Below are 16415 nucleotides of genomic sequence, written 5' to 3'. Positions count from 1 at the left end.
TTATTTTATATTTGGTTTACATATAATTTTAGATGCATTCAAAATTGTATATGAATGATAAAGACATGATAAAAATAATTTAGAATTCATGAATAAAGAAAGGGATTCGGGGGGTATATTTGTAACTAGAAGTATAGGACAGATTTCAATTCATACATCACCACTCACTTCTGCTAGGCCACGCAGTGGCACACCATCCACCGATACTCACATTCCATCCATAGCATGTAGAAATAGACTTTCTAAGCTACAAAGATTTGAAATCCAACCTAGAGATTCACCAAATTATTACACTGAAGTTGTAGTTGAAGAACCAACATCCCCACCAAAAGGAGTAATATTTCTCTCTTCAATAGGAGAGAAAATCTGAGGACAAGAGCTAGAAGTCCCTCGTGAAGAAAAGGAAGTTTATTCGGATATAACATTAGTAGAGGAGCTAGAGGAAGAGATTGATAATCCTATCATTGAACCTTATATTAGCTATAATGAATCTACAATGGTAGGGGAGGGGGAAGGAAAAGTACACAATGTAGATGGTGGACCTAGGATTGGAGGTGGAAGAGGAAGAGGAGGAAATAAAGGAGGAAGTGGAGGAGGAGGTGGTAGAGGAGGTAGGAGAGAACCAGATCTGTATGGATTTCCTATATTTGATGAAGATACCACAACCACAATGAAGAATATCTCACCTTCTATTCTTCCTAATTTTCATCGTTTGAGAACTGAGGATCCAGAAACATTTATTTTTGAGTTTGAAGTATTATGTAGATCCTATGATTATTTACTTGATACTCAAAAATTTAAATTATTTCCAGCTACTCAAAAAGATGGAGCATTTAAATGGTTCATAAGACTAGGAACACATAGTATTAGAACATGGGAAGAAATGAAAAATGTATTCCTAGAAAAATATAAACACTATTGTATGCCCCATAACCTTAAGGATGAAGTCTTTAAGATGATGCAAAAAGAGGATGAGATCCTTGAAGGATTAGTTAAAACATTTTCTTATAATGTTAAAAGGGTTAGGATGCATGAATTAGATGAAGACACATTAAAAGATCTTTATCTAAAATCTATAAGAGATGAGTCTATTTACATTCTCAACTTAATAGGAAAAGGATATATTTTTGAACATTCATTTGGTGAATTTTGTGATTTGTATAAACATATTTCAAGAGGAAAGGCTAGAGCTAGTAAGAATCTATGAGATCTAGTCATGTCAAGAGTTAGAAAATTTTAATAGTGGGTAGAGCCAAAATAGGTAATTTGCTTGATAACTTTAAAACAAACATTCTGGGGAATCTTAGTGAACAACTAGATACTCTGAAAATACAAAACAACCAAAAAGTTGAAAATGTTATTATCTATTTTATATCCTAGGTGTAGGAAGAAACATGCTTTGAGAGAATGTCCTCTTGATAGTGTACAAATTTGTGTCATATGTGTTGAAAATCATGATACAAGGGAATTTCCTTCAACACATGGTCTTAAATATGTCTTTTAGGATGGAACTACAACAAGGCAAGCATAATCACTTTTCTTTGTTGCTAAAATACCATGGCAATCCCAACAACCAAATATGACACAAGGCTTTAGCACTCAATTCCAACCATATGCACAACCACAAAATATTTGGCTATGCCTATTCCTTTGCAACCTTGGTCTCATCAACCTCAAAATCCATCTTGGGGACAAGGTTGGAAGAATTCTTATGGAATAAATCCTCATTATCCTCAGCTTTGACAATATTATCCAATGTTTCCACCTCAATATTATCCTCCTCACCCAAACCAACCCACTCAATTATAGACCCAAACTACCAAATCAACAACTTTAATTATCATCCACTCCATTTCCTCAAAAATCCAATCAACTACTTGCTCAACCACTCCCAAATTCAAATAATAAAAATCAACAAGATATCTTAGAAGGTCAAAAATTTCAAGCTTATATGATAGCCCCATTAGGTCTAAATGATGTTAAACATAGATTTGGTAGGGTTTTTTAAAAGAAGTCACTACCGGTTTTCATCCAAACACTTAAAGAGGATGGATATCTTGTAAAATAAACACTTCTTGATCAAGAAAATACTCCTTCAAAGGAATGTGTTCCTATGTAACATTTGAAGGATGACCAAATAAATCTAGCTCCTACATTTCCTCTAGTAGAACAACCTCCTATTTCCTTACAAGATCCACCTTTACCTGAAAGGCTCAAAATTGATAAAGCAATAGAAAGGGAAATTTTCCTACCATAATATGATATTCTATATAAACAAAAGAATGTGTGCATCAAAATTCCTTTGCTTCAAGCTATAATGCAAATACCAATGTTTGAAAAAAACCATTAAGGAATTATGCATTAGGAAACCAGGAACAAAACAAAAAGATGTTAAGAAAATCCAATTGGTAGGAAAAATTGTTGATATTATGATGGGGAAACTGATAGTTCAAAAATATCTAGATCCAGGTAGCCCGATTGTAAAAATTCACATCAATGGTATTGAGATTTCAAACACATTGATTGATTTAGGAGCAACCATCAATATCATGAGCGCACAAACTATTGATTATTTAGAGCTTCCCAATATTCAATATACCCCTACATTATTACAATTAGAAGATAGATCTGTTATCAAACCCGATGGTATATTGGAAGATGTATATGTTTCTTTAGATTCTTGGGATTATCCTATTGATTTTATGATTTTAACTCCCAAGGATAATTTAAGAGGCCATTCATTGATCCTTGGTAGAGCTTGGCTAGCTACAGCTGGTGCATTCATAATTTCTATATTTGTTGATATGTATATTTTTTAGGGAAGCTCTACAAATAAATTCACATTGTATCCACTCACAAAAATAATAACTGAAGTAGAAAATGAAGTCTGGATAGATCATGATAATGAAGACTTCGATGATATTTAACTAGTATTTAATATTTCACAAATAGATGAAGAAGATCAATTAATAAACTTAATGAATAATAACGATTCTTCTTCATACTATACACAAGATGAAAGTTTCCAGAAACAATGTAATATTGAATATTTATCATTGCATCAAATGGATTTTAATTCTATGGAAATGTTTGGAAATTCTTTAGTAGAGATTTTTCTAGGAAAAACACTAAACATCATTAATAACTTGGAAGTTTCAAAAGATAAAATTAACAAAGATGCCAAACAAATATTCCTCTGCCTATGCATGGGAATATATTGATATAAAAGGGATTGATCCCAAAACTTTTATGTATCATATTTATATCTAGGAAAATGTCAAACTAGTTAGACAACATCAGAGAAGGATGAATCCTAATCTGAGAGAAATTGTTAAGGAAGAATTAAAAAAGCTGTTTAATATGAATTTCATTTATTGGATATCAAATAGTCAATGGGTGTCACTTTTGGTGATCATTCCAAATAATAATGAAAAATGGAGAGTGTGCATTGATTATAAGGAATTGAACAAAGCTACGTTAAAAGATCATTTTCCACTAACTTTTATAGACCAAATACCTTAGAAGGGAAGAAATATTTTTTATTTCTTGACGCTTTCAATGGGTATAACCAAATCCAATTGTCACCAGAAGATCAAGATAAAACAACCTTTACATGTCCATGGGGAACATATGCCTATAGGCTACTTCCTTTATGATTATGTAATGCACCTGCAACATTTCAAAGAGAAATTTTGGGTGTATTTTATGATCTAATTCATGATTGTGTGGAAGTTTACATGGATGAATTTACTGTTTATGGAAATAATTTTGAGGAAGAACTTGAAAATTTAGAAAATTTTCTCATTATATGTAATGAAGCAAAGCTTTCATTAAGTGATGAGAAGTGTTTTATGATGTTTAATGAATGAACTGTTTTAGGCCACCATATTTCTATTATAGAAGATTCATAGAAAACTTCACAAAAATAACCTCTCCACTCTTCAAAATTTTTACAAAAGATTGTGAATTTGTTTGAAATTCTGACTCCTAGAAAAAAGTTGAAACATTGAGGTAGAAAATCACTAAAGCACCTATTTTAAGAGGGTCTAGTTGGTCTCTCCCTTTTCACATTTCAACTAATGCTTTAGATACAACCTTAGGAGTTATGTTGGGAAAAAAAGATCTAACTCATGTTATTTATTATACAAGCAAAAATTTGACTCCTATAGAGTTAAATTATACTGTAACAAAAAAGGAGTTTTTAGTTGTTATGCATGCCATTAATAAGATTCACCATTATATCACTGGTTATGAAACTTTCATTCATACAGATCATTATGCTATTAGATATCTAATTAACAAAATAATTAATAATGGTAGAATTACAACATGGTTGTTATTGTTGCAGGAATTCAACATTACTATCCTTGATAGACCAAGAATAGAAAACAAACTTGTTGATTTTCTTTCTATAATGTAGAATAATAGTGATGATGTTCCTGTAAAGGATGATTTTCCTTATAAATATCCTTTTGCAGTATCTAATAAAACTCCTTAGATTGCATATATTTCTAATTATTTAGCTACACGGAAGTTACCACCACAATTATCAGCTAGAGAGAAACATAAAGTTATCAAATCCATGCACCTTATTCTTGGATAGATCGATAATTATACAGAACTTGGCCTAATTTGATCATTTGAAGATGTGTTGGAGAATATGAAGTATCAAAAACCTTGAAATCTTGTCATGATGATCCATGTGCAGAACACTTTGTTGATAGGAGAACTACTTACAAGATCCTTCTTTTGGGATATTATCAGCCTTCTGTTTTTAAGGATGGCAAGGAATATGCCAAAAGATGTGATAGTTGTCAAAGAATGGGAAATCTTACTTTGTCAGATGAAATGCCTCTATAACCACAAGTACTTACAAAGCCTTTTGAAAAACAAGCTTTATATTTTGTTGGACCTATCAACACTCCATCTAAATAGAAAATATATATACTTGTTTGTGCATATTATGTTACAAAATGTGTAGAAGCTAAAACACTTCCATTTGCAACTGAAAATGTTGCAGTTACATTTCTTTTTAAGCATATCTTTACTCATTTTTGTGTTCCAAGAGAAATTATGACAGATCAAGGTACTCAATTCACATCCAAGTCGGTGTAGAAGATAATGGAGCAATATAAGATCAAGCATTGAAAGTCCACTTGATACCATCAACAAGCCAATGGACCGGTGGAATCTACCAATAAAGTACTTGAAGAAATTCTAACCAAGAATGTGCATTTTCATAGAAGGGATTGGGAAGAAAATCTTCTAGACACACTATGGGAATATCGAACCACTTGGATAAATACAATTTTACGCGCTCCTTATGAGCTTGTCTATGGGAAGCAATTTTTTCTTCCAATTAAGTTCCAAGTGGATGCCTTCAAAACAACAGCCAAATTGGGCCTTGATCTCTCTAAAGCTTAAAAACAAATATTAGCATAATTGAATGAGCTAGATGAGATTCGACAAGATGTTATCCAAGGAAGCAACATAATTCAATAATAAAGATCAATATGGCATGACAAATTCATTAAGGCTAAAAGGTTCAAGCCAGGTGATTGGGATCTTCTTTTTTATTCCAAATTTAATTATTTTCAAAGAAAATTTCAAACTCACTGGTTTGGTCCTTACGAGATAGATATTTCCTTTGATAATGGAGTAGTCAAAATCAAAACTATTAATGATGAACAAGTTACTTTCCTTGTTAACGGTCATAGATTAAGATTATATCATAAACCATTAATAAGAGAAGATTTTGTAAAAGATTTACAAATTAATTATGAATTCAAGTTGGTTGAGAAAGGAGATATTTCTACTCATCTCCAAACTCAATTGTATATATATATATATATAATGATAATGATAATAATAATAATAAAAGTATAAACATTAAAACCAAAATTGTTTGCATGTTTTTATAAAAAATATTAACTCAAAACCAAGTCTTGTTGGTGGTTTAAATTTTCATGATTCCCTTATCTCTTTCCCATTTATTTTATCCCTCTTTTCCTTCTAATAATTTCTCAGATCTCAAGCAAAACATTTAAGGATCAACCTTCTTCATTTTTCACCAATATGTAGTAGCAATATTATTTTTCATGCAACAACAATTTTTTTTCAACAACTATGGAATCAGTAACATTCTACAACCAATATTCAATTCCGTAGCTGATATTAATTTCTACAACAGATTAGTCTACATTCAAAGAACCTGCAACAAAGGACATTACAAACATGATGAGGTATTGTTATCGGGAAATCTAGTGTCCATTCAGAGCTGCTAGTACCACTAAGATGGGTAGCTATCTTAGAAACAAACAAACTAAACTCACTTGTGTTTTCCTTTATGAGAGATAGATGAGAGAGAAGTAGAGAGTACCAACCTCAGTCTTTCGTTAGTCTCCTTGCTCGTTTCCTCTCTCTCTTGATAGAGATTTCGCCACTCCTTTCTCACTTGTCCCTCTTCAAAGAACACCTATAGAGTCAAGGAAAAAAAATACCATCAAAGCATAGAGATCTATAACCATAAACAATGTAGGATCAAATGTACATTAACCATATAAATGCATATACAAAAACAAGATTCAGAGATATACAAGCATATGGAGGAAAACTCAAATAGCTTTATTGATAGAAGTAGTAGAAGAGAGGATTACAACCAAGCTGTCTGATCCAGCATCATCCTCCTAGCATGAAAGCCCTCTTCACCTCATACAAAGCAAGATCACCCAATAATGTCTTCAAAGAGAAACCAACAGCACTTCCTTGCAAATTACAAAATTCCAGCCTCTCGATCTGTAGGATGAGGGATCCATATATAGGTTTTTATAGGAGAGTGAGTCAGCTTTTGGGATTTTGATTAGTGTCATTTCACTGATAGTTCTTGTTTTCACTTCGAGATTTCAGATCTCTTACTCATCCTTAGGCGAATTCAAAGAGGCAAGTGTCATATGAGCGGTTTCTAGAAGATTCTCTGGGTTTCCACCTAGCAAACAGCTTCTGCCATTTGTTTGCTCTCACTCATCACACCCTACAGAAGGGCTTTCTAGTATGCATCACACCCCCCGTGTGTATTAGGGGAGATGCATTGCACCCTATGCATGGAGCATCCTGTATGGTCCAGTTTTGACTAATTCTGAGTAGGTTTTCATGGAGAACTTCTGGGAGATGATGTAATCAACTGACCTTGTTCCTTTAGGGTATGAAACAACACTTTTAGGGGTTTATAAGCCCTTGGTTTATATACATATGTGATTGGGGTTTTAGTGCCCAAATATGTCTATAACAGTTGCCCCCTAAAGCATGAGGTTGTAAATCTTTTGATGTCAGGTGAAATGCTTTATAATGAGGATCCGAGGTTTTTCGAATTGGAAGGTGACCTATAATACAATACAATACAATACATTATCTTCATAATTTTTTCATGATCTAGGTGAGGCGGGCATTCCCATGCTCAGCTTTATAAATTCATTTTCATGTACATAAGACAAACAATTGTCTGTGTGGCAGATTGATGCTTCTGGTAGAGCCATCATCCTTTAGTTTGGATGATTATCTGTGCAGCTGTGATGTACATTTGATGTCTTTATTTTCCTGAATATATCATAGCTTAGATGGATGAAACTAGATCCGGGGTCTTCAAACTCATTCAATCTTCGCCCAAAGTACAATTCAATCCATGTGAAAATATGTTCTGACGTCGAACATGGAAAGACATCGCCTGATTACTAGCCAATGATGTAAGATGTTAACAGGCATGAGAGGAATCACCGATAATGATGATGACCCTCAAGGTACTGCAGTAGAATTCACATGGTGTGAATACATGAGTTGATGTCGAACACCACGTAAAATATTTCGGTCGAAGGCCATTGATGTAAACCTGTCACCGGAAGTGAAAAACTTGCCATTGAGGAATGCAAGCTTCAAAGTACTGAAAGGGTTATCCCTAAGTCAACTTCTTGGATAATGAGCTGATGTCGACAAGAAGTGACCCATCGTAGGAGGGCCTTAATGAATCCCACATTTACGACACGGAACGGAGAAAATGATTTTGTGGAGATGAAAACGATCTGATGATATAAGGTTCAGGGTGGCGTTCATGAAAAATGGAGAGTGAAGGTATTGCAGCAGATGAGACATAAGCTAGGTTGGTGAATTCTTTGAGTGACTTCTCTTGAACATATCGGCGACACTGAAATGGATTGGTAGCATTAACCCCAAGGTGGATGGTACGGTGGACCAATGGTGATATGACCGGTGAACGGAATAACCCAACCCGACTCAATCATGGTGACAGAGTGAAAGTGTCATGTTCAAGAGCGACCTGCTACCAATGAAGTTATTCAAGTTTTCTTCCCTTTTTCCCCAGTCATTGCTAACCAGTACCTCTTTATTTTTGTCAAGCTTGAGGAGGATAACATATGATTGTTCTATAATTTACCCTTCGGGCAAACCTGTCACTACGTTTTAACGAGCCCAGCAATAGTGAAACTCGCTCTTGTCTGCATGGACAAGTTTTTCGCTATTGTTTTAACGAGTTTAACAACAAAGATAACTCGGTCCTTTTCAATTTTAGAGAGTCTAAAAAGGGACAGAAAGGCAACTCTAGTGGTCCTTTTTCGTAATGTAACCCCTTAAGTCCGAAAAGGTATAAAATAATATGAAAGGGATGAATTTTCAATAGTTTTAACGAGCTGAACAAGACAAGCGCTTGATCTTTTTGTGCAATAATCCCTCAAGTCCAAAAAAATTAAAATCTAGAGGAGGGATGGCACTTCCAATCAGTTTAACGAGCTGGAGAGGCCAATGTCTCAGCAATCTTTTCATATTTTACGAATCAGATGAAAAGAGCTTAAAGGAGACTCATTTTTTGAGGAATGAGTGATGTTTTTGGATAGCAACTGGTTCCAGGTAAGGTTTGGAACTTTTCAATCATGGCAGTGTAAAGAAGGTGGCTAATAGAATCACTCATCACAGCTATTCCTCAAAAGGGTAAACAATCAAATGGAGGCATATGATCGGCTAAAAAGGAGTCGAGGTGATGGTAAGAACATGACCAAGGTTCAAAAGCTGATAATTATGCGATCGCAATGGTTATTTATCGGAGATGGGGTTCATTTTTTAATGAGCTTAAACTTTGTGGGAACATTTGCTCATTACTATGTTTATTTTTTAACGAGCTTGAACATCGCGTAAAACTGCTCGTGTTCCTTTTTATGTAAGCTAGGAATGACCAAACTATAAAGTTAAAAAGCTAAAAAATGAAAATGGTTGTTTTTGCTTGTATAAAAAGGTTTACATGCCCCCAGCATAAAAAAAATCTTCAGTAACCATATGGAAACTTACTATGGTTAAGCAGGATGATTTTCTGTCAATACTTAGAAAAAACACTTCCCGCATTTTGTCCGCTAAATAGACAAAGGTGAAAGGTCACTCGGACTGATCACATAACTTAGAGGGAAACTTATATCTACAGCTAGATTTGTCTGCAAAATAGACAAGGGTGCGTGCCCCCAAGCTTCGTTACATTCACCAGACGACTCACGGTAATTAGGTGGATGGAATGAAGGTTCCTTTACGAGATCAAGTGAAAGACTCGAGTCGGAACTTTGCTCAGCCTTGTTTCATTTTTAAATGAGCTTGACACAAGACAACGAATTCTGCTCAGATCCTTGGTTTCATTTTTTAACGAGGTTGACACCAGTCAACGAACTATCCTCTGGCGACCTTTGATCACAACTCATAAGGGGTCATGAAGGAAAGATCTGGTTCCAATGCCCCTAGTACATAATGTACAACATCACTTAATTGAATCATGTCAGTTGGATTTTCAACTATGAAAACCTCGCTGTGATCGACACTATCAAAATGGTCAGAGTCCTTCTTAATCTTTGATGATGTAGAAGATATCATATGACAGGTTTCCACTGTGGCCACTTCTGCCAGATTACTTGGAGGCGGGAGGGTAAAAATACCCATTAAGGATGAGTCTTTTAGGAGACCTACTCCGACATGTTGAAGCGATTGAGAACTTCCATGGATCAATGGAATGCTTTCGGTAACTTGTGAACTGTTGGGGAGGAAGGTCAATTGGTCAATGATTGTAATTCTACCTTGAAAGGAGAATGCAATCTTTCTAAAATATGTTGGCACAAGAGCAACCATAGCATAAATCCAGGGCCTGCCTAGTAGGATATTGTAGTCAAGGTTTCCATCAATGACCTTGACTTCAATTTCTACTATCTTGCCCCCCAGTTCGACTTGCAAGTTACTTAAAATCCCATATGGCGTGTATGTTCTTCCATCAAACATTTTTAATGTTTTTGATGATCATGACAAGGGTGGAGAGCCTAAAGTTTTCCAGCAACTCATTGACATAATATAGGTAGATGCCCCCTCATCAATGATTGTTCGATGAATAGTTTTGTTGAGGGTTTGTACCTGTATGAGGAAAGGGAGCTGGGTTGGTAACTGAGGTTCATATCCTTTATGATTAAAGGCCACTAGATTGGAATCTGTTGGATCAATCCCACCTATTGCTGATAACAAAGCCTGCTTTTGGGAGGGGCAATTTTTCAGTACTTCAAGTGTCGACATAGAGGATGGCGATTGGGCCAGATCCTCCACTATATTATAATTATGTGCTACTCGAGCACAAGGATTAAACGTTGATTTATGTACTACTCACTTAGGCGGTTTTATTGTTAATTCAGGAATGATTGGTGGAACAACTTCTGGCTAAGTTGTTGTCAAACTATCAGGTTGATCTGTAGCCTTGTCATTCGACGACTGTGGATTTCCATAATCTTTATTCCTTGTTGATATCAAAGCATCATTTTTCTGTTTTGAGATGGATAACATAAGCACTTGGGATGGGGAAGCAAGATCGATAGCAACCAGGTTTGTTTCTGGGCTTGGAAACGGATTAGTCAACACCGTTGGGGCATTTGAAGTTTTTAAAAATTTCATAACCTTACCTTTATGTGGACAATCTTTCGTGAAATGATCATCGTCGCATATGTAACATGGATAACAAGGTTTCTTTTGCTCTGTAGGGTTTTCAGAATATTTTTCAGCAGGTGAATTTTCCTGTTCCTTCTTATTATTTTTCCCTTTCTTCTTTCCCCTGGTTTCTTCGGTTCTTTGCCTTTGTCAGACGACACAGCATTAACCTCTGAGGTAGGAAGTTTGTCATTTGCCTCTTTACTGGAAACTGCAAGGGCTTTACAAGATGAGGCCTTTGCAGTTTGTGTACTTGAGGTTCCAATCACACCGTCGCTGGAATGAGAGTCCTTGTTTGATTTAGGAGGAGGAGGAATGGAAAACTTTGGTCTAGGAGCATCAGGAATTTTGTCATAGAGCGTGCCAGACTGAGTATAGATCAAATATAAATATTGTGCACGAGCAATGACATGCTCTTCAGCGACAACTCCTCCTCTAGCCACATCCTCCATAATGGAGGGTAACAATGACTTTATAAACCATTCAGCTAAAAGCTGATTAGGAACGTACGTCTTTACCATTCTTTGAGGACACCACCACTCATGAGTATGATTAGATATGTGAGTGGCTGTCGTTTGTTTAATGTTGGTAAGGAGTTCTGTGCCTGTTTTGTGCCTTATGGATAACAGAATGAAGTTATCAATGAAGCTCTAGGCAATTCGATGTACCATTTTGCTGTGGGACCAGTTAACATTCGTTGAAAGAGGCGAAGTCTAATCGAATCATCATTGAGAGTGTTGGACGAACACCACAGATGAAAGGTCATCACATGATTCAATGGATCTTCACCTTGATTTCCATTGAACTTAGGAATATCTGATGGAAGTTTATGAGGACTTGCCGACCACCAAGGGGCGTAAGCAATTGGATCATTTGTTAGCCGATTCAGATCTGGTAATTCCAATGTTGCGACGAAAGGCAACTGTTGATTCAGGATACCCAATATAAGATGGGATCGCATGAGCAATTGGTCTTTGCATACCAGCTTAATGTATTTGATGCTGATAACTTTGATAAGGTTAATGGGCATAACCATTATGATATGATTTATGGTGACCATTCTAAATATAAGGTTGCCCATTACCAGCAAAACTTTGTTGCTCAGGTCATCAGTAAGCTTGCTGGAATTGCGGTTGTTGATATTGCACCAGCGATGGTTGTGAAGCCATTTGCTGTTGTCCAATACTAGATGTTTGAACAAGATGAGGGGTGATAGTACCCGTTTGAGCCTAAGTCGCTTTAGTTAAGGAGCCACTAATCGACGATTGTGGTTGAGTCATTGAGACAAGAGGCTGTTGTATTACGACCTGAGAGAGTTGAGGTTGACATGCAATAGGCAGCGCTTGAACTTGCGACACTATTACAATAGCTAATGTAGTGGGAATATTTGACACAGGTAGATTTGGTTGCATTGAATATACAACTCTTGGCTATTGAGGCAGTATTGGCACCCAATCACTAGATGCAATTCTAGCTTGACCTGAATTCTGTTGTGAACTCTCATATGGTTTTTCTCTTGGAGGGAACAATGAAAAGGCATACTGCCCCCCATATGGTGGAAATCCAGTGTTCAAAGGAAAAATTGGTCCTTGTAGACCAGACTGCCCAAATTGATACTGTTGTGGAGGATCAATTTGCTGAGATTCAACATAAGAAATTCCAGATATTATTCCGGACGAACAAACAGGAACAGACCATACTGTCGAAACAGTCCCTAGGTGGACTTCATCTAGCGGTTGAGAGCTAGTTGGGATAGATGGTATATTAGCAAACATTGTTGGAGTAGTGGCAGGAGGTTCTGCTACTGCTGTATCAGATGACACAGTCCTAGATGTCAATGGTTGTTCAGACATATTGAGTCTATCCAAAAGACTTCCTATCGATTCTACAGGAACTTGCGATGAAGGTTGACTATCTTCTGAATTAGAAGGATATAGGTGGATCCCAGTTCCAAAATGCAATGGGGTACTAGATAGAATATCCTCCAAAATCTCTTCTATTGCAATCAGTCCAGGTGGAAGAGGCAGACCATCTGGTCTGTAAAATATTTCTAGTGCCGAAGAAGGTACACACTCTGCAGGGAAAGATGTTGGAGGGTTAACATGTTCCGAATCAGTCCTAGATGGAGCTGGTTCAGGAATATATGTGTTTACTGTTATAGTAAGATCAGTTCTAGTGTTCTCTTGTAACTGTGGAACTTCTTCTGTAGAGGCAGGGATACCAAAAATAGTTGGAGTAACTGGGGTTTCTAAGGATGTTGAAACACAAGTTTCAAACAAGCCAGGAGTCTTTGACCCAATTAAACAAGATTTCTTGGCCTGGAATGGTTTCATTTCTGGAGTCAAAGATAGTTGACTCGTTAGTCTTCGCGAACGATGGGGTTTTGATTGAATTTCTTCCACGATTGTGGATTACTTGATCAACTCAAAATAAAAAGGGAAAAATGTTATTTTGAATTAAATGAATTTTATTACACTTTGACACAACTTTCTTTTTCAATTTTTAAGAGTCAAGAAAAAGCTAAAGATGACTCTAGTCGCCTTCTATTTTTAATGAGCCTGAAGTGACAAGTGCTCAGATGGACCTTTTCTTTTAAGGAGTCTGAAAAGGAACGAAAGTGAATACTCTGGAAATCTAGACAGAGGGATTACCAAACCAATCACAAAACTGTAGAATACTTTTTACGGTATGGCAGTCAATATTCCCAAATGATGTGTATAGTGCATTGCAATTGATAGGGCGACAGAGACGGCTTCCTAAGGATAAAGGATGTAGCCTATTGTGGTCTCCCAATATATACTCGATGGTACGTGGGAGCACAAGTCCGTACTGGCACTTGTTGTCTCAGAGAGGAGGAATCACCCAACCTACAATGAAAGCGATAGTTACCAGACTTTACGATGCTGGAATACATCTCTAGCATAGACTTCTAAATGTTGTGCGTTAAGTTCCAAAGCATTTTTATGTTCATTGAAGTTTATTTTACAGTTGATCTTTCTTAAGAAGTTTGCCTTTAAGGTTCACTGCGTGATGTAGATATACAATTCCTAAACATGCAATCTAAGATGATAAACAGTCGTTTACTTTCTTTTTGAAATGAAAATTCTAGCTACTAAGGAAAGAGAAATGAAATTCTTTCAACATAGAGCAGAGAGCACACACTAGATGCACTTTTCCTAAATCAACTTCAGCATGCAGTCTTAATGAAAATGCACATGCATGTATTGTTTTTCAGTTTCCTTAATGTGAGAATGACAAAAAGAAAACAAAGTATAGATCTGAACTATCTTCTTTCAAAGCGATAGTACTAACAATTTTCTTTTCAAAAAACGAAAGTAAAGCCAATACGACACTTTGCGATTTTGAATTTAAAATTACTTTCAACACTTGAAATACTAATGATTCAAATCAAATACAATGGCAAAAGTATAATCGGCCATCTAAAAGAGGAATGCTTTGTTACACTCTTTTTCTTGACTGAAAACGACACTTGTGACACTTTCAAATCCAAGGACAACAGTTCGATTAAGCTACTATTTGTGAAGGAGAATTGTAAATGACGAAAAATACATAAAAAACATTCACAATCCCTTCTAATGGAGGCTGAATAATGCAAAGGAAGATGGTTTCAATAGAGATATACTGATCATAGACAACAAAACTACTGAATAAAGCTGAAGACAATGAAAAAAAAACCAAAATCTGAAGGCAGAAACAGTCTCATTCAATCATCCCCCTGTAACACAGGGAAACATGGATGCATCTCACCTACAACATACGGGAGGTGCAATGCATCTAGGTTGCCAAGAAGAGATAGTGCGATGGTCCAGGGATGAGACTGTGCTTGGTTTTCACTCACAGTTTGCAGCTAATTTCAGGGATTTAGGTTGAGCTAATGATTGTCAGTAAACACAAAGTATAGGGGCTGATCTAATGAGGATATTTGAGCTACCACCAGGGCACTTAGGATTTTTGTAAGCTAGATGTTTATTTCATAAACCAACCCAGAGATTGACTGAAGTAGCGTTGATCTACTTTGCAGTTGCATAGCAAAAGCAGTTCGAAGGCTAGCTGGCTTGATTTCAAGCTCCGTCTGTGGTTTATAAAGCGAATGAAAGTAACAAAACAAACAAACTATTCGCTCCCCAGTGGAGTCACCATTCTGTTGTTGAGAAAACTAGTGTCCATTCAGAGCTGCTAGTCCCACTAAGATGGGTAGCTATCTTAGAAACAAACAAACTAAAGTCACTTGTGTTTTCCTTTATGAGAGATAGATGATAGAGAAGTGGAGAGTACCAACCTCAGTCTTTCGTTAGTCTCCTTGCTCGTTTCCTCTCTCCCTTGATAGAGCTTTCACCACTCCTTTCTCACTTGTCCTGCTTCAAAGAATGCCTGTAGAGTCAAGGCAGCAAAATACCATCAAAGCATAGGGATCTATAACCATAAAAAATATAGGATTAGATGTACATTAACCATATAAATGCATATACAAATACAAGATTCAGAGATATACAAGCATATGGAGGAAAGCTCAAATAGCTTTATTGATAGAAGTAGTAGAAGAGAGGATTACAACCAAGCTGTCTAATCCAGCATCATCCTCCCAGCATGAAAGCCCTCTTCACCTCATACAAATCAAGATCACCCAACAATGTCTTCAAAGAGAAACCAACAGCACTTCCTTGCAAATTACAAAATTCTAGCCTCTGGATCTCTAGGATGAGGGATCCATATATAGGTGTTTACAGGAGAGTGAGTCAGCTTCTGGGATTTTGATTAGTGTCATTTCACTGATAATTCTTGGTTGCACTTGGAGATTTTAGATCTCTTACTCATCCCTGGGCGAATTTAGAGAGGCAAGTGTGATATGAGCAGTTTCTAGAAGATTCTCTGGGTTTCCACCTAGCAAACTGCTTCTGCCATTTGTCTGCTCTCTCTCATCGCACCCTACAGAAGGTATCTCTAGTATGCATCACACCCCCCGTGTGTAATGGGTGAGATGCATCGTACGCTATGCATGGAGTAGCCTGTATGGTCTAGTTTTGACCAGCTCTGAGTAGTTTTTCATGGAGAACTTCTAGGAGATGATGTAATCAGCTAACCTTGTTCCTTTAGGGTATGAAACAACACTTTTAAGGGTTTAGAAGCCCTCAGTTTATGTACATATGTGATTGGCGTTATAGTGCCCAAATATTTCTATAACAGGTATTTAGGGTTTCGAATTAATTTTCATTGAAGGAACATTAAGATTTTAAATTCATTCGATGATCATATTCTCGTGCAAATTAAAATACCTTATAACATTGCCTTGTATTATGCTTCTAGATCACAACCATTATAATCCTACTCTGTTATAATATTCCAACATGTCACATCAAATCTTTTCAAAATCACCTAAATTTTAATGATCC

This window comes from Pinus tabuliformis, chromosome 9 (assembly GCF_031772625.1).
Source record: "Pinus tabuliformis cultivar Carrire ecotype Pingquan chromosome 9, CPIR1, whole genome shotgun sequence".
NCBI classification, from domain to species: Eukaryota; Viridiplantae; Streptophyta; class Pinopsida; order Pinales; family Pinaceae; genus Pinus; species Pinus tabuliformis.
This window is presented reverse-complemented; position numbering follows the sequence as displayed.